The 6,256-nt window shown below is 48.3% G+C and overlaps 1 long non-coding RNA gene across 2 annotated transcripts; it reads right to left on the bottom strand.

Moving 5' to 3' along the window:
• Nucleotides 1–1,866: 1,866 nt before the first annotated feature.
• On the bottom strand, nt 1,867–5,441 carry LOC102156923. 2 transcript variants are annotated; one of them, XR_005357022.1, is made up of 4 exons: nt 3,978–5,441; nt 3,654–3,713; nt 2,323–2,399; nt 1,867–2,218 (listed from the first exon to the last, which is right to left on the bottom strand). It is a non-coding gene; the product is annotated as an uncharacterized LOC102156923 (long non-coding RNA). The 2 variants fall into 2 exon arrangements; XR_005357021.1 differs by lacking the exon at nt 3,654–3,713.
• Nucleotides 5,442–6,256: the final 815 nt, after the last annotated feature.

The following is a 6,256-nucleotide window of genomic DNA, read 5'->3' as shown; positions in this document are numbered from 1 at the left end:
ATAGAAAAGAATGAGTTCTTGCCATTTGCAACAACATGGTTGGACCTAGAGGGTGTTCTGCTAAGTGAAATAAGTCAGACAGAGAAAGATATATATCATATAATTTCACTTATATGTGGACCCAAAGAAGCAAAACATGATAAAAAAAAAAAACACTCATAAATACAAACTGGTGGCTGTGGGCAAAATAAATTAAGAGGTACACACTTCTAGCTGTTAAAAAATCATTACTTTTAAAGGAGCACTGAAGAATAAGGAAAAGCTCAAGACCCTGCAATATTGGCCCTAAAAGAGACCCCTCCCCCATGAATGCATTCATTGTAGAGATCAGGGTTTGGGGTGCCAAGCAGACCAGGAGCTTGAGCGAAGAAACTCATGTTTCTACCATTTACCAAATGTCTGCCATTTACCAGCTCGTGCTAGGGGACAAACGACCTCCCTCTGTGTGTACCTCCACTTTACTGGTCACAGAACCAGCATGCGGCAAACACATGAGAATAGTCAAGGCCATGAGAAAGTGCAAGCAACACACATGACTCTACAACATTGTCCTCCACTCCTTCTCTTCTTTGGGCAGTGGCCACTTAACTGCCTTCAGGGCTGAGTTATTAGGGACAAGGTGCAAAGAGAAACCAAACACGGTCTTTGGAGAACGGATTGGAAGGCCGAGTCCTGGCATAAAAATAGTTTTGGAATAACCTTGCTAGAAGTATCCCTATTCCTGCCTCTACCACATCTACACCTTGGAGGGCAAGGGTATTGCCAGGGCAAGGCCAGCACCTAAGCTGAGAGCACAGTAAGAGTGACCCAAAGCCCACATGGGCTCCTGGGGACCAAGGCAAGTAGTCAGGCCAGAGAACATGCCCACAGGCCCAAAGCAATACTGTCCAAGGGCTGAAATGGACACAGAGGGCCTGCCATCTCATAAAGTTTAGGAGGGGGAAGCCAAGATGATCACAGACAGAAGTGGCAGGGAGAAGGCCCATAGGCATCTCAAATTTGTCAGGGTTGGGACCCAGGGGAATAGCTCCCAAAACTACCACTCCCCTCTCCCTGGTCATTCCCCAGCCCCAATGACTGTTAAGGCTCTCAGATCTCAGGGGCAAATCCCTAGAGACAAGGGTGATAGGCTGCGAAGGAATAAAGCTGCTACATCCCAAGCATGCTCAGAAAACTCAGAGTGGCTGAATGATCATGAATGAAGTTTCCACTATTCAACAAAATGAGAGCTCTAGATACAAATTGAGTTGTAGGAAGTGTTCCGTAATCACCTGGGTTTGCGACTTAAGAAATCAATACCCAATGAGAGCACTGGGTAGCCAGCACCAGGTAGGTAATAAGCACTCAAAAGCCATTATCATGTTTACTATCATCTGGATGGGACTCTCTTTTCTTATTCCACTCTAGTCTCCTTTAAAATAAACAAGCCTGTCTCCACAGCTTCAACTGTTGTCCCGTGTCCCCGCTGCCACCCAACATCCATTTGGGACACTAGAGAAGCAGAGTCTGTTTCTCACAATGGAGTGGATCAATTGGGTCAACAGCTACTGGGGAGTCCCCATGCCATTAACTCAGGGAGAGGACATCCCAGGACAGACTGGGTCTTGGCCAGTTTTTGCACAGGACCCTAAGGTCCTCCCCTCCTCCAGCCATCAGAAGCTCAGAAGTTGTCCTCCCTGTATCTCTCCATTCAAAGGAGCACCTAACAGCCCAGGGTTTGGGAGGATGGGGAGTTGCGGGTTAGGGGAGGGAATCTAACAGGTTCCATTTGCAAGCCGCAAGATAAGGACCTCTGTTCCACACCCACACCCCACCTCTCTTGGGGGTGAGGTACAATGAGTTGTTAGATGCAAATATATCAAAAGATTTATATAAATGAAAGCTTCTTTATTATGATAACAACCGCCCCCCCCAGGATCATAGTAAAACATTTAAGGTGTGTAAATGCCAAGAAATTTGCCCTGAAAAAGAAAGCATTAGAGATAGCTTTTGTTCATTGAGATTTAAAATTTTGAAATATGTTACATTAAGTTCTGTTTATTGTGAAGGCCAATTTGCCACTTTTCATACTTTCAAGACATTTTTATAGACACTATCCCATCAATTGGAAGAGACAGGCAGGGAAGTGGCTCCAACCATCAGGCTCTCAGCACAGACCTCAGGCTCTATACGATGCTAGTATATCCTTCACTGTTGATAGGAGAACAGGTGGGCCTCTCTGCCAGGGAGGATGTGAAAAGAATTTTGAAAGAAACAGAATATACTCCATTGCAGCTTTAAAATCTTATTTTTATATGCCAGTTTCCCAGCTCCAGAGGATACCTGAACAGTAGAGGGAGGGAAACTGTAGGATCTCCATGCTAGCTACTCTCCAATGACATTTTTCCCAGACTCTGGACCTAGAAACAACCAAAAATGATTTGGTGAATGTACTGAAATGATTTATCGACCATTTACCAAGTTCACACTGTCATAAAGGGCACAGGGCTTAATGCTGAGTATTGATTAAAAGATACTGAAAAATTCCATTCCCATGTATTATCCCTAACGTCTTGCCAGAATCATCTGTCCCAAAACAAACCATCTTGTTTCCCAGGCATGCTGTCAGGTCAGGGAAAAGGAGTAAATTTTCCTTAAAAAAAAACTATAGAATCCCACAAAGGGAATACAGTTTTTAAGAACTGAAATAAAATTAGGGATAATAATTAGTCATTAACAAGGAGTCCTCAGCCCCGTCAAGCACAGTGCTAACGTTTCACATCTATTAACTCATTTAACCTTCACAGCAATCCTATGATTCAGCCCCATTTTACAGATGAGAAAACCAAGGAACAGGAAGAATAAAGCATTTGTCTGTGGTCACAGAGGCCAAGTAGGGACCCAAGCCCAGGTAGTAGGGCTCAGAGTCCATGTGCTTAACGGCTACCCTCTGCCTTTTTACACAAGCTGCTCTGGATTGAAAATGCTGAATCCAGTGACAGTGGCTTCACCTCCCAAGTGAATCTGTACGTGTGATGTGGTTACAAATGATCCTGATGGCTACGTTATAGACCTTGACAAACCATACTTGAGCTTATCTAAAACAATAGCCAGTTGGATACATGCTAGAACTTTAAAATAGTGATGCTGGTCTTGGCAGACCAGGTTCTCAAACATACCACCTGATGACCATTATCAAGCCCCTGTGCCTATAACTGGGTGAAAAACCAGGATATTTAACTCGTGCTTTGGGGACAGAAATTCTAGAAATGAATTCTTTCTCATAAGTTCTTAGTTCACAGGAGACCAGACATAACTTGATAGCACCATGCTGACCACTGGGATGTCTCAGCCAGGCCCACTCCAGCTCCCAGAAATGCTCAACTTCATCCCCTAACTTTGGAGATTCTCCTTGTGCCAGGCCAGGACCTGCAGACATTCTCTGCTCAAGATCCAGTCTCCACTCACAGGCAGTGACACCGGAGTGGCCAGCCAGGGTCCCTCTGAGAAACACACAAATACAGATGAACTCATCAGTCCCAAAGGGGCCGCCCTTTGCCCAGAGGCCGTGGGGTTCCTTGGTGGGCTTTCCAGGGCCCTCCAGCTCTCATCTACCAGGAAGAGGGTCTTAGAGGCTGCCCCCCTCATAGTCTCATTACAGCCAGAAACCTTACCTCTCACTTTTCCCTCCATTTCTGCTGAGTTCTCTTATGCCAGTTTGCCCATCTCAGAGGCTGTCAGGAGCCCCAAGAGAAAAAGAAAGAGCCATCATAGGTCACTGCATACTTTCGGGCCAAACACCAAGTTCCCAAAGGAGAATCTTAGTTCTCAGCCTTCCCATGCCAGGAACCGCTCACAGAGGAGCCCGGCAAGGCACCAAGTAGCTGCTACTGAGGCTCTGAAAGGGCACGGGAGCCTCAGGTGGCTACAGGTCCAGGGAGCTTACAGGGTGGCAATCTGTCCTTTCTTTAGGATTCATTTCCACTAGAAGGGCTCACCTCTGAGAGCCTGTCGAAGGCCCAGGCAGGTAGGAACCAGGGGCTGCCCTAGGGGCAATGGCTCCTGTGCTTCTCAACTGACTCTCCTTGGGAAAGGCAGGCGCCCTGCCATCTTGTCTGCAGCTGGAGGTGTAGACAAAGTGTATCAAGCCTCTCTCCTCCCCAGGGCTGGCAGGTTTTCAGCACCGTTGTGGAGGCCAGGCTCCATCGCTGGGCTCCATCCTCACTGCCCGGTGAGCATCCCTGGTCACCCCGACCGAGCCACAAAAGAAATGTCCCTCAGGCTGATGAATACCCCCTCCTCGTTCTTCCTTGTCTCCTCAGAAGCACCTCCTGCCCCTCAACCCTCTGTCGTCCTTGACTACCATAATCAACAGAGCAACCAGCCTCAGCCTCAGCCAAATCTCAGGCCCATTTCCAAGTGTTGTCCCTGGGTTCATCCACACACATTTTCCTGCAAGCTTCCTCTGCCTTTTTGGGCCCTAAGCTCTGTCTCTTTTGTGGATGCTAGGGCTTATGGTCCATATCAGGCTAGAGACTTTCTCTCAATGAAGAAACGCTCATGGTCATCTCAACATCCCCTGGCGCTTGAACACCAGGACTTGGCCTCTTGCCTGGGTGGTAGGCACTTTCTCTCTTTACTGCCACCTCTGGGGATCAGGTCAGGGTTCTTCTCACCGCCTATCAGCCACTAGGGATGGAGGGGGGCTCTGGAGTCCCACACTGAGGTGACTTTCCCAGGCACACACTTTGGCCCCTGTGTGCTTCACAGAACCACATCAGCCTCCTCCAGATGCCTGGCCTGCCTTGCTCAGTGGTCCTGTCTACCCACCCTTCAGCATCACCCCACCTTCCTCCCAAGACTGGCAAGTTCCCAGAGTTCTGAGAAATTCACTTTCCAAGCAAGGTCCTTAGGCCCTCATGTCCTTGGCCAAAGGCCAGGATCTTGTTGGGTTTCCAGCTCTTGTTATATGGTAAGGGTAAAGGGGGTAGCCTTCAACATAGAATGGAATGACATGGAAGGAGGAGACTCTAAGAACAAGACCTGAGCCCCTCCCCTGGTCATCTGCTCCCCCAGATCATGATTTGCTCTTTCCAAGTAGATGTCTCATGCAGTAAGTCCTCCTGTGTCTTCTCCTCTGGCCCTGACCTTGAAGGGAGACCTGCTCTTGTGCCTCCTGGACTACCTACTGCCATAAACTTGAACACTGATGCCAGAATCACCAGAATTTCCTCAAAGGACACTCAGCAGCAGGAACTCTCTTTTGCCAGGAACTGGCCCTGGCCCAACAGTCTCCAGGCTGAGAAACCCATAGCAGCTCTCCTGGCAACAATATCACTGTCAGTTGTAAACCAATCAGTTGGGGATCACCCTCTTTCTCTCCCCTTGTGGATGCCCTAGGAAGGAAATTCCAGGATTTCAGACTCTTGGGGCCCTTGCTCCCAGAGCTCAACGCCCCAATTAGGTACCTGGCAGCTGTAAGAGCTCACACTTCTGCCAAAATGACAGGGCTCTTATGGATGGGTCCAATCCATTTTCTGACCCCATGAAATGACCACTCTGCATTCAGTCTGGACATGGGTCAGGTGTACCATACCTCCCAACACACACACACACACACACACACACACACACCTTGGCAATCCCCCCCACCCCTCGCCGCCCAGACAGGGCAGGAAAGCGACGAGGCACAGGTGTAGAAGGAAGACCTGGAGGAAGAGAAAGCCAGTGGCCTCCCACTGAGTCTGGCTTAGGGCTCTAGGTGCAGATGATTTGGCCTCAGAAGATTACCCTCCCATGGAGGAAACAGTTGGAATTCATAGGAACTCTGTGAGCTCGAGTTTCCTCAAGAGTAGCACGAGGACACTGGACTCTATGACCCCCAAGTGTCCTTCTGTGGTAGACAGAATAATGCCTCCCCGCCAGAAGCCCTCCATGCCTTACTCCCCAGAACCTGTGAATATGTTACATGGAAAGAGGGAGTTACATGGACATCTTAGATGGAATTTAGGCTGCTAATCAGGTAACCTCGAGATAGGGAAGTTATCCTTGATTATCTGGTTGAGCCTAGTGTAATCTCAAGTGTCCTTATAAGTTGAAAGAGGGAGGCAGGAGTAGGGTCAGGGTCAGAATCAGAAAGAGATTTGAAGATGCTAGCTTTGAAGGTGGAGGAAGGGACCATGAGTCAAGGGATGTGGGGGTCTCCTAGAAAAAGGCAAGAAAACTCTTCTTCTCTAGAGCCTCTGGAAGGAACACAGCCCTGCCAACACCTAGATTT

Source organism: Canis lupus, chromosome 3 (genome assembly GCF_011100685.1).
Source record: "Canis lupus familiaris isolate Mischka breed German Shepherd chromosome 3, alternate assembly UU_Cfam_GSD_1.0, whole genome shotgun sequence".
NCBI lineage: Eukaryota > Metazoa > Chordata > Mammalia > Carnivora > Canidae > Canis > Canis lupus.
Note: the sequence above shows the minus strand (reverse complement) of the source record. Positions and strands in the feature narration are given on the sequence as shown.